General features: G+C 45.5%; 1 protein-coding gene across 1 annotated transcript in view; it reads left to right on the forward strand.

Moving 5' to 3' along the window:
• Positions 1-20,768, forward strand: part of mertka (c-mer proto-oncogene tyrosine kinase a) — a 156,515-nt gene that overhangs the window by 41,837 nt on the left and 93,910 nt on the right. The gene's annotated exons all lie outside the window — the stretch shown is intronic.

Genomic DNA, 20,768 nt, shown 5'->3' on the forward strand with positions numbered 1-20,768 from the left:
TTCCCCGCTGTATTAATTGGACATTTCTGGCACAAACCTTGGGCGTAAACTGTGTGTGGGATGTGCTGACCTCAGTGTCTGAATTTCATGTATGAGCCCCAACCTGTCAGTTTGATGATTACAATAAGAGGTCTTTCTTTGCTAGCAGTAAGTGTTGAATCACTGCTTCATTTATGCAACTGATTAGATCTGGACTACTGCACAAGTTTGTCAGTCCATAGGCTGGAGTTTGCATGTGAAGTTGTTTTAACTCTTCATTATTCCTTTATTGTTTCATATTGACCTTGTAGTAGACGCATTGGAAGAAAAGACTTTGCCACGACACGAATGGCCCCTTCAAGATTCCACCCCCAAGGGCACTCTCGTCAACCCTGGCCTTCTGTTTATTGGATGACCAGAGAGTTTTCGCTAACTGTGCTGCATCCTTTAAGTGTGTATAGTGGTGTCAGTAGCTGAGCTCAACATAAAACTTTAAAACTTTTGAGAACCTTTGTATGAACTGGACAGGACCACAGCTGAATTACCAATATATGCAAGCAAAACATTTTTGAGGAAAGAAACCAAGATTATTTTCGCTTTTAGTCACAAGTACTTCACTTCTATCAAGGTTTCTTTTCAAATCATATTTAAAAATAAATTTCTTCCCTTTTTGTGTTCACACACACTATGACTTTACCAACACCCCTGAACGGAAAGCATTTACCAACACCCCTGAACGGAAAGCATTTACTAATACACTTCTGTCACTGCCCTTTTAGGAGGGGTGGAAGATGCCTGTGCGTCGGTTATTTTTTTAACGTGTGGTGACCGTTGCACATCAGCCGCCACACGGGCTTGAGCGAGTTAGGCCTTTATCCAGTGGCAAGGGTTAACCAGGATGACTGGAAACCTGCTCTCTCTCTCTCTCTCTCTCTCTCTCTCTCTCTCTCTCTCTCTCTCTCTCTCTCTCTCTCTCTCTCTCTCTCTCTCTCTCACACACACTCTCACACACATCCCTTCATTGACTTCATGAAAGGCACTACGTAATTGCTAGTCTTCTGTGTTGAAGTGAAAAGCGTCACATTGCTGCTCTTGAGTCTGCTGTTAACACGTGTCGTTGCAGAAGGGAGAGCTTGACTGTGTATCTTTTTTTCTATAGCTGAGCGCGCTCTCCTCATAGTTGTGAGAGTTTTAGTCACAGGCTGCAAACCTGAGGTACAACTCACATCATGTGGGCCACAGGAAATAGCCAAGTGGCAATAAAGTAGCTGCTCTCTCTCTTTGTTTTCATAAGAATATAAGAATTAGGAACAGGAGTAGGCCATCTAGCCCCTCGAGCCTGCTCCGCCATTCAATAAGATCATGGCTGATCTGGCCGTGGACTCAGCTCCACTTACCCGCCCGCTCCCCGTAACCCTTAATTCCCTTATTGGTTAAAAATCTATCTATCTGTGACTTGAATACATTCAATGAGCTAGTCTCAACTGCTTCCTTGGGCAGAGAATTCCACAGATTCACAACCCTCTGGGAGAAGAAATTCCTTCTCAACTCGGTTTTAAATTGGCTCCCCCATATTTTGAGGCTGTGCCCCCTAGTTCTAATCTCCCCTACCAGTGGAAACAACCTCTCTGCCTCTATCTTGTCTATCCCTTTCATGATTTAAAATGTTTCTATAAGATAACCCCTCATCCTTCTGAACGCCGACGAGTAAAGACCCAGTCTACTCAATCTATCATCATAAGGTAACCCTCTCATCTTCGGAATCAGCCTAGTGAATCGTCTCTGTACCCCTTAAGTAAGGTGACCAAAACTGCACGCAGTACTCCAGGTGCGGCCTTACCAATACCCTGTACAGTTGCAGCAGGACCTCCCTGCTTTTGTACTCCATCTCTCTCGCAATGAAGGCCAACATTCTATTTGCCTTTCCTGTCCTTTTCTTCATCCTTTCTTTATTTTCTTTTCATTTTTACACAGCCAACTTAGCTGTGGGAGTTGAGAGTGTCTTCTCTTAATGAGAGAAGATGCACTCAGCAACTCGCCAAGGCTTCTTCGGCAGCACCTCCCAAACCTGCAACCTCCATCACCTAGAAGGACAAGGGCATGGGAACACCATTAACTCCAAGTTCCCCTCCAAGTCACACACCATCCTGACTTGATGCTATATCATAATTCCTTCATCGTCGCTGGGTCAAAATCCTGGAACTCCCTCCCAAGCAGCACTGTGGGAGTACCTTCACCACATGGACTGCAGCGGTTCAAGGCGGCGGCTCACCACTACCTTCTCAAGAGGAATTAGGGATGGCCAATAAATGCTGCCCTTGCCAGCGACGCCCACATCCCGTGATTTAATTTTTTTTTAAATGAAAGCAGTCGACAGCTATGGAAATTATACCCAGCATTCACAGCAATAGTGAAAGCCCTCCCTTAAATCTATAAGGCCAGTTGTTTAATTAGAAGACTTTCCTTACCACTATGATTGCTGGGATATTCTTGTTTCCATAGCATTATATTTTTCCCGCTGCTGATCAATGAGAGTAACCAAGGGAAATGGCAGAATCGAAACGGGAAAGAGATTGCGGTACTCACGGTTAAGGGAGAAAGGTCAGTGATCTCCCAAATATGTCTCCAGCTGAACTTGGGAGATTTGGTAGGCTTGATGGCTTGTGAGTACTCAGTGTTGACAATCCGTGTCAAAAGCCGGGAAACGTTCAGTAGTTCGGGTTTATATCTCCATTTGATGAACATAAACATCACCAGTAAATTACAGAAATGTACCTTTATTTGGAACAAAAGGATTGGGTTCTTTAGAAAGTTTCAAACCTAAATTTGAGTTCAAATGTTCACATCAAGTAGTGGCTTGTTACGGCTGGATTTAGGGACCGCTGCCCTGCTATTTCCGTGCATTGTAATTGTGTGGTAATCCTGTTTGTAAATGTTCAGTGGGACTGAACATTATAATCGGCCTGCTGAGCAAATAGAACTCGCATTTGAAGCAAATCCCTCTCGGCTCAAAGACCTTTCTATTTTCAGTTTTCAAATTGTTTTTTTTTTTAAAGTGGGTAAACTTTATATTCATCAAGAGCAAGAAGGATCTTATTGCTGGGGAGTGGAAAGCCTTTTTGCTAAATTTGTCAGTGCCCAGCACTGATGCAGGATAAAACTCCGCCCCCCCTCCCCCCTAACTTTCTCTGATCCAAAGCACAGAAGCACATCTCTTCCTGAGCTCGTTCCCACACCAGCCATCCTGTGGCAGGGTGAGATTACCAGCGAGCACCGAGTTAGGAAGGGTGTCTCTGTCCAGTTTTGAACTAGAGAGTCTGGGTTGTAGGGGTGTTGTGTGCGTATCTACTGGGTAATTTAAAGAAATGAAAAGAAGATAAAGATCCAGTTTTCCTTCACGAGCGTTTTAAAAATGATTGTGTACATTAACAAAATTGTCTGCATTCATAAAACTGTCAGCTTGCTCAAGTATAAAATAGGCCTGAGTTCACGTATGTGAATATAGACCATTGCGCATGTGCACTTTGTTTTTACATTGAATGCACAGCACAGAAACAGGCCATTCGGCCCAACTAGTCTGTGCTGGTGTTTACACTCCATACAAGGTGGTCTCCCATTCCACCTACCTCAACTCAGCCTTTCAGCATATCTTTCTCTTCCTTTTTTTCTCATGTATTCGTCTAGTTTCCTTTTGAAAGCATCAAAGCTATTTGCCGCAACCACTTTCTGTGACAGCGAGTTCTACATTCTAACCACTCTCCAAGTAAAGAAATTTCTCCTTATTTCCTTATTGGCTTTATCAGCCACTATCTTGTATTTATGTTCTATAATAAAAACAGAAAATGCTGTAAATACTCAGCAGGTCAGGCAGCTTCTGTGGAGAGAGAAATAGAGTTAATGTTTCAGGTCGATAACCATTAGTCAGTTCTAACGAAGGGTCATCGACCTGAAACATTAACTCTGTTTCTCTCTCCACAGATGTTGCCTGACCTCCTGAGTATTTACACCATTTTCTGTTTTTATTTCAGATTCCAGCATCTGCAATATTTTGCTTTTGTATTTGTATTTATGTCCTCTAGTTTGGTGATTTTCCCACAAGTGAAAATGTTCTCTCCACATCTATCCTGTCAAACCCATTCATAATTTTGAAGACCTCTTTCAGGTTTTCTAAGTCTTCTCTTTTCTAAAGAAGAAAGCCCCAACATGTTCTATCTTTCTCTTAATTCAAATATTGATGATTGAATCATTTTGCCTATGAGCATACTCTTTTTTTTTTGTGTCTAACCCTACCCAGTTTTTGATTGAGGCAAAAGATAGCTATCATTGAATTAGGTGCTGCTTTGTGTGTGGGCTCACGGCCATTAAATTGTGACTGCTGAAGCTCAGCATTGAAGCAAGTCATTCTCCGGTCTCTGAGACTTTCATCCGATCACTCGACTGGATTTGGGCCCAGGGCACACAGGTGAAAAGGCAGTGTCTCACATCTGTTGTTTTTATGTTCTGTTGTTTTACGGTTCTTTGTAATCTGGCATCAATTAATAAATTTAAAATAATCAGGTTTATTATGAAACCGACTTTACATTCAGGAGCATTTGGCAACTCACTGCTATCTTCCAAACTCCATCTCTCAGACTGACAGACTTCAGTTTCGATCTAACCCGTTGCGTAATTCCAGAACTTACTGGTGTTAAGCGAATGTCTCTAAATTCTCATACTAAAATTGATGTATTGTTTCATAACTTACAGCACCACCTATTTCACAGTGCATCAGCAGAAAAGCAATCTCCCAAATATTTCTAGTGGGGAGAGTCATAAATTGGATTTGCAGAAACGTAGCAAATCAGATCATGTTTTCTTGTTCATAATGATTAGAATGAGTATAAAAGTTGCTTTCTGTGCATTTTCCATCTTAATGGAGGGTAAAGCACATACTCTGGAATAAATGACTGGTCTCTTGAGGTTTTTTTTATGTTTCTTATCTAAATTGAACAACAAAGGGTCCCTGCATGAGGCCATTGCCTGATTATACTTGACACACATCTGTGGTTTCTGTGTACTCTATGAACAAGACGGTCTTTTTCTCTTCTATCCCCATTTCATTAACTTTGAAAAATTCAATGTAATAAGTAAAATGCTTCTAATTTCCGACAAAACTGGGAAATTGTAGGTTACACTTCAGTTCATAATGAACATGCTGTTGTTCAGAGAGCTGGACCAATATTCAGTAATGATGAGCCAGCTCTTAAAGCTGTAATTCAACCCTCTGGTCTGAATATTGACTTTATTAAACTTCAGAACTTTGCTAAAGCTCCCATCTCTCTTTTAATAGAAGGGGTGCTGGTGATGTGAGGTGGTGTCTAGGGTGGGGGGTGCAGGTTGACATCTGTGAAGGAGACCCTTAAGCATCATGTGTTTTTCTACAGTAAAGGCACTATATAAATGTAAGTTGTTGTGGTGGAGCACAGTGCTGTCAGGTGGAGGGGCAATCTCGGCCTTTGTTCGTCTGTTTTTCCCCCCCCCACCCACCCCCCCCCCCCTCTTTTTGGGACTGGTGGAACCCACTGTGTTTTTCTCGCATGTTCTGCTTTAATTTAGGACCTGCCTCTCCTGGGGGAGTGGGCGAGTTGGGGAGGGAGGGAGGGAGTGGGGGGGGCGGGGGTGGTTGGGGAGTAAGATGAATAAACTCCAGGAAGCATCATTTACTCTGTGTTTACTTCAATTAGAAGAGAATTCACGAGCATCATTCTGGAGATTGAAGTTAATTAACCCAAATCCTGTTTGGCCAAGCATTGTTTGTTGAAGCTGTTTATTTGTTCCTGGGATGTGGGTGTTGTTGGAAAGGCCAACATTTATTGCCCATCCATTTTTAAATGTGGTGAGGATTTCTACCCCACCATCCTTTCAGGCAGTATGTTCCAGACCCCCCACCACTCTGGGTGAAAAAAATTCTCCTCAACTCCCCTCCAAATCTCCTACCAATTACTTTAAATCTATGCCCCCTGGTTGATGACTCCCCCTGGAAAATAGGTCCTTCCTATCCACTCTATCTAGGCCCCTCATAATTTTATACATCTCAATAAGGTCTCCCCTCAGCTGCCTCCTGTTGGAACGAAAACAAACCCAGCCTATCCAATCTTTCCTCATAGCTAAAATTCTCCAGTCCAGGCAACATCCTTGTAAATCTCCTCTGTACCATCTAGTGCAATCACATCTTTCCTGTAATGTAGTGACCAGAACTGCACGCAGTATTCTAGCTGTGGCCTAACTAGTCTTTTTATACAGTTCAAGTATAACCTCTGTGCCTAGGCTAATAAAGGCAAGTATTCTGTATGCCTTCTTAATCACCTTATCTACCTGGCCTGCTACCTTCAGGGATCTGTGGACTTTGTTCTTCTACACTTCTCAGTGTCCTACCATTTAATGTGTATTCCCTTTCCTTGTTAGCCCTCACTCACACTTCTCCGGATTGAATTCCATTTGCCACTGTTCTGCCCACCTGACCAGTTGATTGATATCTTCCTGCAGTCTACAGTTTTCTTCTCCATTATCAACCACACAGCCAATTTTTGTATCATCTTCAAACTTCTTAATCATACTCCCTACATTCAAGTCTAAATCATTGATATCACAAAAAGCAAGGGACCCAGTACTGAGCCCTGTGGAACTCCACTGGAAACAGCCATCCAGTCACAAAAACACCCATCAACCATTACCCTTTGCTTCCTGCCTCTGAGCCAATTTTGAATCCAACTTGTCACTTTGCCTTGGATTCCATGGGCTTTTACTTTCGTGACCACTACATCAAACACACTAATACAAAAGTAAAATACTGCAGATGCTGGAATCTGGAATAAAACCAGAGAAAGCTGGTAATCTCAGCGGGTCAGACAGCATCTGTGGAGAGAAGAACAAGGTCAATGAAGGGTCGTCAACCCGAAACGTTAACCTTGTTTTTCTCTCCACAGATACTGCTTGACCCGCTGAGATTTCCAGCATTCTCTGATTTTACATCAAACGCACTATCCTCATCGACCCTCCTTGTTATCTCCTCAAACTTCAGTCAAGTTAGTCAGGCACGACCTTCTCTTAACAAATCCTTGCAGACTGTCCTTGATTGATCTGTGTCTTTATAAATGAAGATTTATCCTATCCCTCAGAATATTTCCTGCTAATTTTCCCACCAGTGAGTTTAGGTTGACTGGCCTGTAATTACTCGGTCTATCTCTTTCTCCCTTTGTACACAAGGGTATATCATTGGCAGTCCTCCGGCACTACATCTGGAGCCAGATGAGGATTGGAAAATGATGTTCAGAGCCTCTGCTATTTCCTCTTTTGCTTCTCTTAACAGCTTGGGGTATATTACATCTGGGCCTGGGGATTTATGCACTTTCAAAGCTGCTTCATGCCTTAATACTTCCGCTGTCGCTGTTTGTTTCATCTAATATTTCACACTCCTCCTCCCTGAGTGTAATGTCTGGATTGCCCCTCTATTTTATGAAAACTGACGCTATCATTAAGAACCATACCCAAATCTTCCACCTCCACACTCTCATTTCATTTATGGGGCCCAAGTTTCGGGTGGAGTTGCTCCTAGTTTTTTGGAGCAACTAGTTTAGTTTGGAGTATGTTAGAAATTGCAATTCTCGGATATTAGTTTGCTCCAGTTCTAGTGAGTTAGTTTAGGTTGGCTTTAGGTAAGGTACTTTTTTTTCATAAGGGGGTGTGTCCAGCCACTCAGGCCTGTTTTGCAAGTTTCGGCAGTGAAAACTTACTACAAACTAACTTAGGATGGAGTAATTGTCCACTTTTGTAAGTTCTGAAAAACCTTACCTAGAGTTAAGTTTGGTGCAGGCACAGCCAGAGACGGGGGGTGGGAAGCATTAAACACAAAGGACACATCAACATCACAACAGGGGAGGGTAAGGGAAGTTAGAGGATTTTCCATAAACACCTTCACAACAACATTAAAGAAGCTGCATTTAAAGCACTAAGCACTAAACAAAGCAGTACATTTAAAGCACCAAGCACTAAACAAAGCACAAAAAGTAATAAGCAATTAATTAATAAAAAATAGAAGGAACCCTGCACCTAAAGCACCAAGACCAAAGTAATAAGCAATCAATCAATAAAAAATAGAAGTCCTACCTTTATGTGAAGGGAAGATGTCTCTGTCAGTGTCTGTCTCTCTAGTGTCTGTCTCTCTCTCTCTCTCTCTCTCTCTCTCTCTCTCTCTCTCTCTCTCTCTCTCTATCTGACAGTGAGGGGTGGGGGGGCTGTGTGTGGGTGTGGGAGGGGGTGTGTGTGTGGCAGAGTGGAAGGAGGAAGGCTGGAAGGAGGCAGCCCTGCTCTCTCCTCCGGCCCTTCGATCATTTCGAGTGCCCCCCAACCCACGCTCCCCCCTCCATCCCTGTTGCCACGCTCCCCCCTCCATCCCTGTTGCCACACTCCCTCTCGCCAACGCTGCCGGCACTGACAAGAAGGCTGATGCCTAGCCCCGCCCCCCTGCAGGCTGTGATCGGCTTGCTCCGCCCCAGGGAGACTACGCTGCACCACGCCACGCTCCAGGAGGACCGGAGAATTGCTGAAGAAGATTCCGGCGCACCTTCGAGCCCAGGCAGATCACCTAAGTCTCAGAGGTGTGCCATTTTCGCTAGAACCGGAAACTTGAGCCCATGGTCTCTAATGGAGACTACCCTTTTTATTTAAGGGAACATACTTGCTCTGAACCCTCAGGATCTCCTCTTTGAATACCTCCCACTGTTCTGACACAAGTAGCTGTTTCCAGTCCACTTTGGCTAAATCCCATCCCAGCTTAGCTAAATTGGCTTTTCCCCAATTGAGAACTTTTATTCCTGGTCAATCTTTGTTTTTTTTTCCATAACTACCCTAAATCTAACTGAATTATGATGACTAGCACAAAAATGCTCCCCCACTGATACCCCTTTCACTTCCCCAGCTTCATTCCCTAAAACTAAGTCCAGAACTGCCCTCCCTTGTTGGGCTTGCTATGTACTGTCTTTAAAAAAAAAAGTTCTCCTGAATGCATTTTAGGAATTCTGCACCCTCTATACCTTTCACACTACCCTGTAATTCTATCCCAGTTAATATTAGGGTAGTTGAAATCCCCGACTATTACTGCCCCATAGTTTTTGCACTTCTCAGAAATTTGCCTGCATATTTGCTCTTCTATCTCTCTCTGACTGTTTGGGGGTCTATAGTACATTCCGAGCACTGTGATTGTCCCTTTTTTGTTCTTCAATTCAACCCATATGGCCTTATTTGATGAGCCTTCGAACATATCATCCCACCTCCCCCAGAAGCGGTTCCAGTGCCTCAGGAATCTAAAGCCCTCCCTCCTGCACCATCTCTCCAGCCACGCATTCATCTGCTCTATCCTCCTATTGCTGTACTCTCTAGCATGCGGCACCGGCAGTACCCCAGAAATTACTACCTTTTTGAGGTTCTGCTTTTTAATATCTCTCCTAGCTCTCTAAATTTTGCCTGCAGGACCTCATCCCTCTTTCTACCTGTGTCATTGGTACTGATATGGACCACGAACTCTGGCTGTTCATCCTCTTCCTCCCCACCCCCCCCTCCCCCCCGCCAGAATGTCTTGCAGCTGCTTGGTGACATCCTTGACCTTGGCACCAGGGAGGCACCATATCATCTGGAGTCATGTCTGCGGTCTCAGAAATGCCTGTCTGCTCCCCTAGCTATCAAGTCCCCTACCACTATAGTTCTTCCACTCGTCTCTTTTCCCCGGCCCCCTCCCACACCTGTTCAGCTGAACCACCTGTGGTGTGTTGACTTGGCTCTGGCTGCACTACCCAGAGGGACTATTGCTCCTATCAGTACTTAGAACAGAATACCGATTGGAGAGCGAGATGCACTCGTGGGGTGGGGAGTGGGGAGAATGACTTCTGCACTACCTGCCTGGTGGTCCTCTTCTGTTTGGCGGTCACCCATTCGCTCTCTGCCTGCACACTCAAGCTGTGGGGTGACCACCTCTAGAAACATGCTATCCACGAAGCTCTCGGCTTCATGGAGTCTCGGGGCTGTTCTTGCAGAAAATATTTCAAGTTAGACAATTTTAGATTAATTAACAAGTTTTTCTCTGCATGGACATCAAATGATAGAAAATCTCACATTCTTCAGTTTCCGATGTTACACTGCCTCTGTACAAGGCGGGGCGACAGGGGCTCGTGAGTTTCACTTCTTGTCTGAAACTTTTCATCACTGACGCGGTAAAATGTTACTGGAGGGATTACTTTGGAACTTTTATTGCTTTCAAACAGTGTAAATGATGTCCAGCGTTTGTTATGTTTATCTGCTAATTCACTCTTTAATTTTAATTAATTAATATGTGTTAATAGATTTTAGTTTAAATAGCATGGTTTGTCTGAGTGTTGGTTTCTGCAAGCTCGGAAAAATCTGGAGCATGTGGTGAGGAGGTTGTATTTTATCCGGTGCAAAATTACAACAGTAGGAGGATTCAAATTTTGCTCTTCAGCAACGCTGCCCCAGCCAGGTGTTTCTTTCATCATTCTCAGGATATGGGCGTTCCAACAAGGCCGGCATTTATTGCCCATCCCTAGTTGCGCTTGAGAAGGTGGTGGGGCTTATTTTTGAATCACTGCTATATTGCACAAGGAATCAAGAACAAGGGCACATAACCTTAAAATTAGAACTAAGCCATTTGGTTGCGAAATCGGGAAGCTGTTTTTCACATCAAGGGCAGTAGAAATCTGGACAACTCTTCCCCAAAAGGCTGTGGATGCTGGGTCAACTGAAGCTTTCATGACTGAGCTCAATAAATTTTTATTAGGTAAAGATATTGAGATGCGGAGCAAAGGCATGAAAATGGAGTTGAGGTGCCGATCAGCTGTGATCTCTAATTGAATGACGGAGCAGGCCTGAGGGGCTGAATGGGCCTACTCCTGTTCCTGTGCAGTTTGTGTGATGAAGGTTGCTGAAGTGGAAAAAAATGCTGTTAGGTGGGGAGTTCCAGGATTTTGACCCAGCAACGATGAAGGAACAGTGACGTATATCCAAGTTGGGATAATAGTTGATTGTGTTCCTATGGTGGTGGTGGTGGTGGCGGCGGTCAGGGTTTTTGAGATGCTGCTGACCAAACCTTGACTAACTGCTGCAGTGCATCCTGGAGATATCGTACACACTGCAGCCACGGTGTGCCAGTGATGGTCAGTGCAAGTTTAGGCTGGTGGATGAAGTGCCAATCAAGTGGGCTGCTTCGTCCTGGATGGTGACGAGCTTTTTGAGTGTTGTTGCAGCTGCATTCATCCAGGCAAATGGAGAGTATTCTGGTTGGGCTTCTGGATAATGGAACCCCCTCCCCTGCCAGAATGATGATAGTGGGTGACTCAGTAATGCCATTGAATGTTGGGAGGTGGTTAGCTCTCTTGTTGGACATGTTTATTGCGTAGCACTTTTGTGGTGTGAATGTTAATTATCGCTTATCAGCCCAAGCTTGGATGTTGTCCAGCTCTTGTTGTTTGCGAGCATGGACTGTGGACAGGACATACCTCGGCAATTTTGCACATTGTTGGGTGAATTGAAGTGTTGTAGTTGTATTTGAACAGCTTTGCTTGGGCCATGGCCAGTTCTGGAGCCAGGTCTTTGTAGTACTACAGTGTATATCTATGATGTTGTCGGGGGCCCATAGTGTCCTGGATGTCGCCGTGGAATGAATTGAATTGGCTGAAGACTGCCATCTGTGACGATGAGGACCTCGATAGGAGGCCAAAACGGATCATCCGCTCACCACTTCTTGACAAAACTGGTTATGAGCATGTAAGCCTTGAGAAGTGAGGGATATGCTGGGCCATTTTGTGCATGAGGTCAAATTTCAGTTTGTAGGAAGTGCAAGCTTCCCGATGAACATTGACTTTTGCTTTGAGCATGGGTTTAAGAGATTGGGAAGGAATCCAAGTTGTAATAAGGACTTTGTCTTTAACATCGTTAAAAAAAGGACAGTTCTTCCCATAATACAGGATTACATCAGCATTCCATGAATTGGAGTGTCAAACTATGGGCAGAAGGCTGACTCAGAGGTGAGAGTGCTGCCAATTGATCAGATGGATATTTATCTACATTTATGTCATGTGAAATCCAACTTTTGCTGCTCGTTCTGTTCTTTTTGCAGTGCAGCTCTGTTTTGAAGCTTGTGTACAGTAGGCAGTTTGGTTGAACTCTTTGTCGATCTCAGTTGTGTTTTTGGCTTGGTGCCCATCAAGGAAATTGCAGTCGTTTGGGACAGGCGATAATGATTGTCGGGAGACTGAGAATTTCGGTTTGATTGAAAACAGATGATCAACACCATTTGTCAACATGCAGAGCACGTGCTTGTGACGTCTGCCGTCTATTAACTTAATTAAACCAAGTATTATGGTCTAGAAATAACACGGTGGATGTTTCCTGCATTAGAAGACTGCGAAATATAGAACAGTTAGAAAAATAAATTTAAAACTATGGTCCAGAAATTACTGGAAGAATGGTGAGTTCACAGCACCCACCATTATCGGTTTGTGAAAAAAATCCAGCAGTTTGTGGCGAAGAAGAGATACGCCATGAGTTCTGATTTTCCATGAATTGTTGGACGATTTATGCCGCTCTGCCATTAGCCTCATCAGAACCGAAAATATTACCGTCTTGCCGTGAGCCTTTCCATTGTGTCATGAAATTGGTGGATTTACACTGTTGATACGAATTAATCTCACCGCAGCTACTTAGGTTGGTAATTCATGCTGTAAGGACCCTGATAATGACCTGATTTATGCTTCTGACAGAACACAACGTTGGACGCCCAAAAAGGGAACAATGAAACTATGGAGTCTCACTCCAGCAGGTAGTGAATTGTTCCTGGAGGTTTATTAAGAATAAATTTTAAAACATTTTAAATTTACTTTTCCTTTCTGTCTCGTCTCTTAATCGACTCTCTCTCCCTCTATTTCTCTTTCTGTATCTAATTTGATTCTAATTCACTCTATTTCCTTCTCCGTCATTCACTCTGTTTCTGTTTCTATCTTTAAATTTAATTAGGCCCAATGATCTATCTCCTTAACTGACATTCAGGAGGTCCCAGATGCCCTGTTGACTTCACCACGCTATTATCTATTCGCATTTCCAGCAAATTACTGCGCAAACCATAATACGGTCTGAAGGGTGAGGTAAAAAAATCCAATTCACGGCATTCACCACAAGATGCCCCGCCAGCAATTTATGGGCCATTGATATTTCTCAGAAACCTCTTTAAAAAGCTCAGTAAAAGAAAACGTTTATCAAACAAATGTTGACGTGGAGGCCAGCCTCCCTGAAGATGGTGCGTCACTGGTTCTGACTGCAGCAAACACCAGCTCAGAGATTGGCATCATGTGTACTTTAGAGGCTAGATTAGAAGAGGAGTCTTCACATGGTGAATCACCCGTCACGTGTGCAGAAGGATAGAATGCCACAGGTGGCAGCTCACAGAGGCAAAGCTGCAGAGGACGCAGATGTTGACTTCAAGAGCCCAAGCTACCGAAGAAGGCTGATGGACATACACCACAAGGAAATGCTTTGTGTGTTGTGCTCGGAGACATGGACCACGTGCAGTACACACCTCAAGTTGCTGGAGAAATATCACCAACAATGTCTCCGCAAGATCCTACAAATCCCCTGGGAGGACAGGCTCACCAACATCAGCGTCCTTGTCCGGTCTAACATCCCCAGCATTGAAGCACTGACCACACTCGATCAGCTCGACTGGGCAGGCCACATAGTTCACATGCCAGACACGAGACTCCCAAAGCAAGTGCTCGACTCTGAGTTCCTTCACGGCAAATGAGTCAAAGGTGGGCAGCGGAAACGTTACAAGGACACCCCCAAAGCCTCCCTGATAAAGTGCGACATCCCCACTGACACCTGGAAGTCCCTGACACAAGACTGCCCTAAGTGGAGGAAGCGCATCGGCACTTCGAGTCTCAACGCCGAGAGCATGCAGAAATCAAGCGCAGGCAGCGGAAAGAGCATGCGGCAAACCAGTCCCACCACCCCTTCCCTCAACGACTATCTGTCCCACCTGTGACAGAGTCTGTGGCTCTCCTATTGGACTGTTCAGCCACCAAAAGAACTCACTTCAGGAGTGAAAGCAAACCTTCCTCGATTCCGAGGGACTGCCTATGATGATGATGGATGATGAGCCAGCTTGCATACAATGACATGGACCAGTCCAGCTCCAACTAGTGGCGAGACTCAGCACGGAGACTAATCTGGCCAGCATGGAGCAAATGGGCAGCTCCATAGACATGGCAGTGGTGCTCATCATGATGTCATAGAAGCTCAGATGGCTGCCATCTTGGCTGTGGGGGCCAGTACTGATGCAAGCTTCTAAAGCGTCGCATCACTCTTGAACTCCGTTCTCGTGCAGAGCCACACGAGTGCTGAGGCGCTGTTCCAGGAGAGTGGCATTTGCTGTCCTCTCTCAGAAAGACGGCAGGCCCTGCTCGCCTGCCACCCACTCCACCAGTGCTCTTGTTAGTGCCTTACAGCCAACTGGGCCAGACTGACATGGCCCACGCCGAGATGCTGCCGTCTACCGCAGGACCCCCTCTGGGTTCCGGGCTGCTCAAGGCCATGGTGAACGACCATCTGAAGTGTCCTCCATGGACGCTCAGCAGCCTTCTACCTCCCAAGCAGTAACCACTGGGGAGGCACTTCATCGGTGCAGTAGGTTAAGTAAAAGGGTTGTCGGACTGTTGATGCATTGGGGATGGGAGGGATAGTTCACATTGAGCACTCTTGGATGGGTAACTCTCAAGGGCTCTGGCTGATGCTGCCCTGCTCTTCCTCTTCCTCTTTCACATCTTGCTGCCCCAATGGTGATAAGGGCTGGTCGCTTATTATTGTAAAGTTATGCCGCACATGACCACAAGTCTGGAAATGCGATCAGGGCTGTACTGCAAAGCTCCACCCGAACGGTCCAGGCACCGAAAGCATTGCTCGAGGACACCAACCGTCTACTTGATGTTTCTGATGGTAGTATGGCTCTCATTTTAGATCTCGCCTGCAGCTGTTCCTGTGTTCCTGACCGGATTCATGATCCACGTCTAAAGGCATTAGCTCTTGTTGCCTCGTAACCAGCCTGTGACCCCCCGATGGCCACAGAGGACTGGCACAGGATGAATGAATCATAAAAGCTGGCCCGAAATGGGGCACAGATCCACAGGATGTGATGTCACTGTTCGGAAACAAGCTGAACGTTGAGGGAATGGGATCCCTTTCTATTCAAAAAGATCCCAGGATGATGACGGAGAGCAGGCAAGGCAGCATGGGTGCAGTCTGTAGCACTTTGGACCCTGGTGAAGCCTGTACTGCGGGCGAAGTCTCGTGCCCTCTTGTCCTGTTTCGCTCTGTCCATTGGGAAAGTGGCCTCCCTTGTACAGTAGTGAATAGCAAGCTAGGAGATGTCTCTGATTTCACCTGCTGCAGCCTATTGCATAAAAGCCAAGTGCCACACTGAACTTGACAGCCACAGGCAGGAGGAAATTAAATATCGTCTACCAAGGCCCAATATTATAAACTAATTAAATGGGTTGTAAATTGGCCAGAGCAATAAACTGAATGCTCGTAAGTCTTGAAAAGCCTATTATCAATTGTAGCAGTTTAAGGTGAATCCACTATTCAGGCAAAGCTGCAATTTTTAGTTATTTCAGACTGGTTTCCCCGAATACCTTCTAAACCCATTTTTTGTTATAGTTGACAGGTCATCATATCCCGCTAAAAGAACTTCATGTGGGGGATGTGGAAAGATTCTACATTTACCACAAATCATGAAACCCGCTGAAAACTCTTGACATTTTGTTTGATTATTTCTTTATTTCCAGTCTCTCGATAACTCCAAGCGTATAACAGTGCAGCCTTTGTGTTTAAATCAGCCTCCCAATTCTCCGCTCCACCACAGTAAAGGTCATATTTCTACTCCGTTATATGCAGGGTGAACTGCTAATTACTGGCAGAAACAATGACAAAGAACCCCATTCACACCCTGTCCCCGAACTACCTATCCAAGCTCATTCTCCCCCAAAAGTATTTAGTGCCACGTGAATTCGCTGCACTGAGATACAATTTGAAATAGAAAGTGTACTCCCAAGGTTCTGGCTTTTCACTTATTCCTTATCCTTTCAGGTTTTCAAAGATGCGACACTGTGCACAAAAATTCCGAGCTTCTGAAGATATTTTAAGTGTGCTACATTAACATAACTTCAGTTAAGTTAAAACTACATTTAAATACGGGTTTCTAATTTTGAATTGAGAAGGGAAAGCTGATTAAGTTTTGTTTTGACAACTGACAGCGTCCTACATGGTGAAGAGATGACCTTGGCAGCCAGTATTGAGCTGCTGGTCCTCCATGCAGAGAGGAACGCATAAACCATTTTCTGTTTGAGATTAAAGTTGTTTGAAGCTTAATTGTTTTACCTTCCATGTTTCACTTAAGCTTTGCTTAAACCGTAGAACAAAGGTGCTTTGGAGAAAGATGATTTACTGCCGTTTTAAAATAGTTATGTGCTGAGATGGTGGTGTGTAGCATGCTGTGGGATGGAGTCGAGGACATTCGCGTCAAAGACAGAGTCTCAGTTAAGGATATCTTCAAAATGCTCCTTCCAACGGGCACTGACTGCCTCTCTGTCCTTGATGAGTACCTCACAGTTCTTGGCCAGCAGTGGGGTACGGCCTTGGGTGCTTGGGCTGTAGGTGGTCTTGACTGCGCTGAAGAATCAACGCACGTCGTGGTTGTCAGCTAACTGCTGGATCTCCTGCACTTTCTCCACCCATCATCTGTTTTTGTAGGTCACGGGTTTTTTGTTGGACCTCGGCCTTCAGCCGCCTGTAGAGCTGCTTTCTTGCTCTCGTGTTGGGTTGCTGTTTTAAGTTCAGAAATGCCTTGTGCTTGTGGCTAATTAGCTCCTGGATCTGCTGGTCGAACCAGTCTTGGTGTTTCCTGGTCAGGTGACCGAGCGTGTCTTCGCAGGTGCTGATTATGGAGGCCTTGAGGGCAGACCAGGCGCTCTAGACACTCTGCGTCTCTGGGATATCAAGGGTCGCCAGGTTGGCAGTGAGGTGCTGGCTGGATAGGGCTTTCTTAGTAGGGTCTTTGACTGCCTCTGCCTGCGTTGATTTTCCTGCAGCATTGTTTTTGTTGCCGTCGCTGGTTTGCGGCTACATTGATAATGACGGAGCGGATTCGGCAGTGGTCTGTCCAGCAGTTGTCAGCTTCTGTCGTGGCGTGGGTGATGTGCACGTTCTTGCGGTCCCTTGCTCGGACGATGACGTAGTTGAGCAGGTGCTAGTGTTTGGAGCGAGGGTGTTTCCACGATGCCTTGAACTTGTCTCTCGGATGGAACAAGGTGTTGGTGATGACAAGGTCATGTTTTAGGCATTTTGTCAGGAGCAGGGAACCGCTGGAGTTGGTTTTCCCTAACTCCTCTCTGCCGATCACGCCTTCCCAGAGGTCTGTGTCCTTACCAACCCTGGCGTTGAAGTTGCCAAGGAGGATCAGTTTGTTGTCCGTGGGGAGTCGGGACAGGGATTGTCCGAGGCTGGAGTAGAATTCCTCTTTGGTCTAGTGTAGCGTCCAGCGACCAGTGTTGGATCGTATGCTCTGATGACCGTAGTGCACTGGTTCCGGGCTAGAGTGAGCCGAAGAGTCATGAGACGTTCGCTTATCTCTGAGGATGGCCCACCAGCTCAATTCTTGATGGCTAAACCCACTCCTTGGAGACGGTGTTCTTCGACTGGTTTGCCTTTCTAGAAGAAGGTGTAACCCCTACATTGCTCTTTGAGCTGGCCTTCCCCTAGCCGCCGGGTCACACTTAGGGCGGCGATGTCAGCGTTGAAGCGTCTGAGTTCCCAGGCAACGATAGCAGTGTGGCGTTCCAGTCTGTCGCTGATGCTCTCAACCCCAGCCTGGCACGAGAAAGAAAAGGCCATCCGTCAGCTGAACAAGGCATTGGGAGCAGATGGAACTCCCGCCGAAGCATGGTGGAGAAGCACTTTTGGCACGAATAAATGACCTAATTTTCTTATCTGGAAGGAGAGCATGCCAGGAGATCTGACGCTGTAATCGTGACCATTTTCAAAAAAGGGGACAAGTCCGACTTCGGTAACTACAGAGGAATCTTCCTGGTGTCGGCCACAGGGAAAATCATTGCAATAATCCTCCTCAATCATCTCATCCCTGTGGCTCAAGAACTCCTCCCAGAGTCGCAATGCTGATTCCGTCCACTAAGGGGTACAACGGACATGATCTTCGCCACGTGACAACTACAAGAGAAATGCAGGGAACAGCACTAACCCTTGTTCATGGCCTCCTTTGACCTTACAAAGGCCTTTGACACTGTCAACCGTGAAGGATTTTGGAGCAGCGTCCTCCATTTCGCCTGCCCTCAAAGGTTTGTCACCATCCTCCGTCTGCTCCACAATGACATGCAAACCGTGATCTTGACCAGTGGATCCACAACCGTCACAATCCTCGTCCGGACCAGGGTCATAGAAACATAGAAAATAGGTGCAGGAGTCGGCCATTCGGCCCTTCGAGCCTGCACTGCCATTCAATGAGTTCATGGCTGAACATGCAACTTCAGTACCCCATTCCTGCTTTCTCGCCATACCCCTTGATCCCCTGAGTAGTAAGGACTACATCTAACTCCTTTTTGAATATATTTAGTGAATTGGCCTCAACAACTTTCTGTGGTAGAGAATTCCACAGGTTTACCACTCTCTGGGTGAAGAAGTTTCTCCTCATCTCGGTCCTAAATGGCTTACCCCTTATCCTTAGACTGTGACCCCTGGTTCGGGACTTTCCCAACATTGGGAACATTCTTCCTGCATCTAACCTGTCTAAACCCATCAGGATTTTAAACGTTTCGATGAGATCCCCTCTCATTCGTCTGAACTCCAGTGAATACAAGCCCAATTGATCCAGTCTTTCTTGATATGTCAGTCCCGCCACCCCGGGAATCAGTCTGGTGAACCTTCGCTGCACTCCCTCAATAGCAAGAATGTCCTTCCTCAAGTTAGGAGACAAAAAGTGTACACAATACTCCAGGTGTGGCCTCACCAAGGCCCTGTACAACTGTAGCAACACCTCCCTGTCCCTGTACTCAAATCCCCTCGCAATGAAGGCCAACATGCCATTTGCTTTCTTAACCGCCTGTTGTACCTGCATGCCAACCTTCAATGACTGATGTACCATGACACCCAGGTCTCGTTGCACCTCCCCTTTTCCTAATCTGTCACCATTCAGATAATAGTCTGTCTCTCTGTTTTTGCCACCAAAGTGGATAACCTCACATTTATCCACATTATACTTCATCTGCCATGCATTTGCCCACTCACTCAACCTATCCAAGTCACTGCAGCCTTATAGCATCCTCCTCACAGCTCACACTGCCACCCAACTTAGTGTCATCCGCAAATTTGGAGATACTACATTTAATCCCCTCGTCTAAATCATTAATGTACAGTGTAAACAGCTGGGGCCCCAGCACAGAACCTTGCGGTATCCCACTAGTCACTACCTGCATTCTGAAAAGTACCCATTTACTCCTCCTCTTTTCTTCCTGTCTGCCAACCAGTTCTCAATCCACGTCAGCACACTACCCCCAATCCCATGTGCTTTAACTTTGCACATTAATCTCTTGTGTGGGACCTTGTCGAAAGCCTTCTGAAAGTCCAAATACACCACATCAACTGGTTCTCCCTTGTCCACTCTACTGGAAACATCCTCAAAAAATTCCAGAAGATTTGTCAAGCATGATTTCCCTTTCACAAATCCATGCTGACTTGGACCTATCATGTCACCTCTATTCAAATGTGCTGCTATGACATCCTTAATAATTGATTCCATCATTTCACCCACTACCGATGTCAGGCTGATCGGTCTATAATTCCCTGTTTTCTCTCTCCCTCCTTTTTTAAAAAGTGGGGTTACGTTGGCTACCCTCCACTCCATAGGAACTGATCCAGAGTCTATGGAATGTTGGAAAATGACTGTCAATTCATCCGCTATTTCCAAGGCCACCTCCTTAAGTACTCTGGGATGCAGACCATCAGGCCCTGGGGATTTATCGGCCTTCAATCCCATCAATTTCCCCAACACAATTTCCCGACTAATAAGGATTTCCCTCCGTTCCTCCTTCTTACTAGACCCTCCGACCCCTTTTCTACCCTGAAGATTGTTTGTGTCCTTCTTAGTGACTACCGAATCAAAGTACTTGTTCAATTGGTCTGCCATTTCTTTGTTCCCCGTTATGACTTCCCCTGATTCTGACTGCAGGGGACCTACGTTTGTCTTTACTAACCTTTTTCTCTTTCCATATCTATAGAAGCTTTTGCAGTCCGTTTTAATGTTCCCTACAAGCTTCCTCTCGTACTCCATTTTCCCTGCCCTAATCAAACCGTTTGTCCTCCTTTGCTGAGTTCTAAATTTCCCCCAGTCCCCGGGTTCGCTGCTATTTCTGGCCAATTTGTATGTCACTTCCTTGGCTTTAATACTATCCCTGATTTCCCTTGATGGCCACGGTTGAGCCACCTTCCCTTTTTTATTTTTACGCCAGACAGGGATGTACAATTGTTGTAGTTCATCCATGCGGTCTCTAAATGTCTGCCATTGCCCATCCACAGTCAACCCCTTAAGTATCATTCGCCAATCTATCCTAGCCAATTCACGCCTCATACCTTCAAAGTTACCCTTCTTTAAGTTCTGGACCAAGCAAGGCTGCGTCATCGCACCA

Source organism: Pristiophorus japonicus, chromosome 7 (genome assembly GCF_044704955.1).
Source record: "Pristiophorus japonicus isolate sPriJap1 chromosome 7, sPriJap1.hap1, whole genome shotgun sequence".
Classification (NCBI taxonomy): domain Eukaryota; kingdom Metazoa; phylum Chordata; class Chondrichthyes; family Pristiophoridae; genus Pristiophorus; species Pristiophorus japonicus.